The sequence below is a fragment of the Dermacentor andersoni genome, chromosome 6, assembly GCF_023375885.2.
Source record: "Dermacentor andersoni chromosome 6, qqDerAnde1_hic_scaffold, whole genome shotgun sequence".
Lineage (NCBI taxonomy): Eukaryota > Metazoa > Arthropoda > Arachnida > Ixodida > Ixodidae > Dermacentor > Dermacentor andersoni.
Genome location: NC_092819.1, coordinates 7,944,850 through 7,950,034, shown reverse-complemented (window position 1 = coordinate 7,950,034; position 5,185 = coordinate 7,944,850).

Genomic DNA, 5,185 nt, shown 5'->3' with positions numbered 1-5,185 from the left:
GAGACGGGAAGAGTTATACGCAAAGGTGATGTAAGGTAGAGCCTGGTCCCAGTCACGGTGGTCGTCTGAAACGTATTTGGATAGCATGTCTGTAAGGGTGCGGTTCAAACGCTCAGTGAGGCCGTTCGTTTGAGGGTGGTAGGAGGTGGCAAACTTATGCTGTATTGCGCAGGCACGCATGATGTCGTCAATGACTTTGGCTAAGAACGTACGGCCACGGTCTGTTAGCAATTGACGCGGAGCACCATGAATCAAAATGATATCATGCAGGAGGAAGTCCGCAACATCAGTTGCGCAACTGGTCGGAAGGGCGCGTGTTACGGCATAGCGGGCCGCGTAGTCCGCCGCGACTGCAACCCACTTGTTTCCTGATGTAGATTCCGGAAATGGGCCGAGAAGGTCTAAGCCGACACGATGGAAGGGCTCGGCAGGGATGTCGAGCGGCTGCAGGTAACCAGCGGGGAGCTGGGAAGGCTTCTTGCGTCGTTGGCAAAGTTCACAGGCGGCGACGTAACGTCGCACGGAACGGGCAAGGCCCAGCCAGAAAAAACGGCGACGTACACGGTCATAGGTTCGAGATACGCCGAGGTGTCCTGCCGTTGGTGCGTCGTGAAGCTCTTCTAAAACGGTTGAGCGGAGGTGTTTAGGCACGACAAGTAGGAACTCAGAGCCGTCCGGATGAAGGTTACGACGGTACAAAGTACCATCGCGGAGGACGAAGAGGCGTAGTGTGGCGTCGGCCGGAGTGTGTTCAAAACGGTCGATGAGTGCTCTGATGTAGGCGTCACGACGTTGCTCGTCGGCGAAATGAAGCAGCTGCGACACAGAGAATATGCAAGCAGCACTGGGAATATTGGAGGAGTCAGGGTCGTCAACAGGGTAACGCGACAAGCTGTCAGCGTCTTGGTGCAGGCGGCCAGACTTGTACACCACGGAATATGAAAAATTCTTGTAGCCTCAAAGCCCATCGACCAAGCCGGCCTGTAGGATCTCTTAGCGATGAGAGCCAGCAGAGAGCATGATGGTCAGTGACTACGGAAAAAGGGCGACCGTAAAGGTAAGGACGGAACTTCGCTACCGCCCAGACCACAGCAAGGCATTCTCGTTCCGTAATGGAATAGTTGCGCTCCGGTGGTGTGAGGAGGCGGCTCGCATAAGCAATAACGCGATCCTGGCCACGCTGACGCTGGGCTAAGACGGCACCTGCGCCATGACCGCTGGCATCTGTACGCAATTCTGTAGGGGCATCAGGGTCAAAGTGGGCGAGGATGGGTGGTGAGGAGAGAAGAGTAACGAGACGAGAGAAGGCGGCGGCTTCTGCAGTACCCCACGAGAACTGTACGCCTCTCTTCAAAAGATTAGTGAGGGGTCTAGCAATTGCCGCAAAATCTTGAATAAAACGACGAAAGTACGAGCATAGCCCTACAAAACTTCGAACGTCGGCGGCTGTCTTCGGAACCGGATAGTCTCGGATAGCGCGAGTTTTGTCAGGATCAGGCTGTACTCCGGAAGCGTCAACGAGGTGGCCCAGAACAGTAATTTGGCGGCGGCCGAAACGACATTTGGACGAGTTAAGTTGCAGCTTCGCCTTTCGAAATACATCAAGTATAGCTGTGAGACGCTCAAGGTTAGTGTCGAACGTGGGTGAGAAGACGATGACGTCGTCGAGGTAGCAGAGACATGTGGACCATTTGAAACCTCGGAGCAAGGAGTCCATCATACGCTCAAAGGTGGCAGGGGCGTTGCATAATCCAAACGGCATTACTTTAAATTGGTATAGGCCATCAGGTGTGATGAACGCGGTTTTTTCTCAGTCCATATCGTCAACAGCAATCTGCCAGTATCCAGAACGAAGATCAATAGAAGAGAAATAGCTGGAACCGTGGAGGCAGTCAAGGGCGTCGTCTATACGTGGGAGCGGGTAGACGTCTTTCTTAGTAATGTTGTCCAGATGACGGTAGTCTACACAGAAGCGCCACGTGCCATCCTTCTTCTTAACCTACACTACAGCTGACGCCCAGGGACTCGAAGAAGGTTCAATGATGTTTTTGTCTAGCATTTTGTTCACTTCGCTTTGAATAACTTGGCGTTCCGACACACAAACTCGGTACGGTCGTCGGTGAATAGGAGTAGCATCGCCAGTAAGAATCCGATGCTTGACCGCGAGCGTCTGGCCTAAAGGGCGACCGTCGAAGTCGAAAATATCTCTGTAGGCCGATAATACTCGATAAAGGTCTTCAGCCTGCGCAGAAGACAGGTCCGTCGCAACCATTTTCTGTATCTTGGGATCGGCGGCCGAGGCTGGCACGAGAGGCCTGCTAAGCTCGCAAGAAGGATCGGTTGGTAAATTTGCCACGTGATGGTCGCCGAGACAATCAACGTTGGCAAGGCAAATACCTTGTGGTAGAATTTGCTTCGCCAATCCAAAGTTAAAGATAGGCATGAAAGTGCGGTTCGCAGTAACAGTAAGTATACTGTGAGGCACGGTAACGTCATACTGTAGTGGAATGTCGCGCAGAGGAGTGACGAGGTACTCGCCATCAGGGACTGGTGGGGAAGACAAGAGTTCAATATAGGCTATTGATTTTGGCGGCAGGCAAATAAAGCCAGTGGGGCGTAGGCGGCACTGGGGTGCGTCAGAAGGTTCTGCGAGAATCGGTAACTCAAGGCGAAGGGTACTGGCAGAGCAGTCACTAAGAGCAGAATGCGCGGAGAGAAAATCGAGGCCGAGAATGAGGTCGTGGGGGCAATGAGCAATCACGGTGAAGAGGACAGGAGTATGGCGGCCGGCGATGCTAACACGTGCCGTACACATGCCGATGATAGGCACAGTACCACCATCCGCAACGCGGACGACGCGTGCCGACGCTGGGGTGAGGAGCTTGTTCAGTCGTCGTCGGAAGGCAGCACTCATAATAGAAAGATGTGCCCCTGTGTCGATGAGTGCCGTGACAGGATATCCATCAACGTCAACGTCAAGAAGGTTTTGGTTCGTGTTTAACGTGAGCAGAGGATTTGAGAGCAGTGTCGACAACGCAGCTTCACCTCCAGAAGCTGCAGTGCCTAGTTTTCCGGCTGGGCCCGGGAGGTGATAGGCGGCGAAGAGAAGCGGCGGGGTTGGGGCGAACGGGACTGACGGCGTCGAGGTGAGGGCGAGCGGCTGTAGCGAAGGTTCGGAAGAGGAGCATCAGCGGCAGTGGGTTCACGGCGGGTGGCATAGGGAACAGAAGGTCCAAAGGTGCGGGAGTAAGTGGCGGCGTATGTCCGAGGAGGCGGAGGCCATCGGTTGCGGCAGTGACGAGCGACGTGGCCGATGCGACAGCAGTGAAAGCAGATTGGTCTGTCATCAGGGGTACGCCAATCGGACGGGTTGCGGCGAGATGTGGCGGAAAAGGACTGTCGGGGACGAGGAGGGCCGGTGGAGAACTGGGGAACGCTGGGTTGAGATGTTGAACACACGGTGTTCAGACCCATGTTCTCAAATTCTTGTCGGACTACGGCCTGAATCATGGCAATCGTGTTGGCTGGCGGATCGGGAGGCGTCGTGGAGAAAGCTGGCGAACAGGCGGCCTCAAGCTCGCGGCGAACAATACGGGTGACGTCGTCACAGGTGGTGGCCTGACGCGATCGACCCTCACATGTCGACGTAGCAGCGGTGTTGGGTAGCCGCGTGAAGTGGTGTGTGATACGACGGCTCTTGGCTTGTTCAAGGCGACGGCATTCTTTAATGATGTCGTCGATTGTCGAGGCATTGCCGAAAACAAGCAAATTGAAAGCGTCGTCGGCGATGCCTTTGAGGACATGTGACACTTTATCTGATTCAGACATAGCATCGTCAGCTTTGCGGCATAGAGCCAAGACGTCGAAGATGTAGGAAACGTACGGCTCTGTAGATGTCTGAACGCGAGACGCAAGAGCGTTTCTCGCGGCAACCTTGCGGCCAATGGGGTCGCCGAACAGTTCCCGTAGCTTTTCTTTGAAAGAGTCCCAACTGCTGATCTCTTCGTCATGCGTCTGGTACCACACGCGTGGCGTGCCGCCAAGATAAAAGATGGCATTGGCGAGCATAATGGTTGGGTCCCACCTGTTATGAGCGCTGGCATGTTGATATAGCTTGAGCCATTCGTCAACGTCCTGTCCCTCCAGGCCAGAGAACACACCAGGGTCGCGATGTTGGGCAACCGTGACGACGGGAGCAGTCGGACCAGCCGAAGCCGTTGCAGAGGCGGGCTCGTCACCGGGAGGCATGGTGACAAGCTCGACGTACCGACCACTCCGGAGTTCCGTGGCGAGGACGGGGATCGCTGACCTCCACCAGAATGTTACGTGTAGAAAGACACAGACAAAAGAGGCTATTTACAGACTATTTACACTAGAATGGAGCCAGAGCGCCAGGCCGACATTCACTCGCGCCAAGGGCACAGACCCACTTCGTCGTCGTTCTCACGGCGGCTCGTCGTCTCTCGGGTATTTACCGATCATATCGTAATAATATATATATATATATATATATATATATATATATATATATAGTTTGCGGTCACTGAAATAACCGTTGTTGTGCGTTTGCTCTTCGGTCGTCTCCGTCAATCTTCCCCCCGCCACGAACAGCAGCGTCTCGGTAGCGCTGGGAGTCCTGCTGGGTACCGAAAGTAATCGAGTCTACAGTGCATCGGTGGTCATGGCCCCGGCTACGAACCTCGGTACCCCAAGTTTCGACGAAAATGAAGATAAGTGGGACATTTACTTGACTCGACTGGAGGCATTTTTTGAAGCAAATGATAAATCGACGTATCTAAGCAAAAGTTACTTCATACAGGGTGTTTCAGCTAATTGTAGCCAGAGTTTAAAAATATGCGGATGCACTCTAAGACGACGCGAGCAAGTGCATGTTCCTCACTTTTGTACGTAGTGTGTCACGCTAGAAGTTTGAAGTTTGAAGTTTATTTCCTTTCTTCACTACAGAAAGAGGAAGCAAGAGCTAAAGGCCATTTGGCCTGACAGGGGTTCTTGCTCCCAAGTGCGTTCGGCTTACATGATGATCACATGTACTAAAAAAGCAAATATAACAAGAAACAAGCAACTATGATGTAGAAAATACAAATAAACAAGATAATGTGTACATTATACAATGACTGATATTGTATTTTGCTTAGTTCAGTCTTTAGTCAAGATTAATAAACCA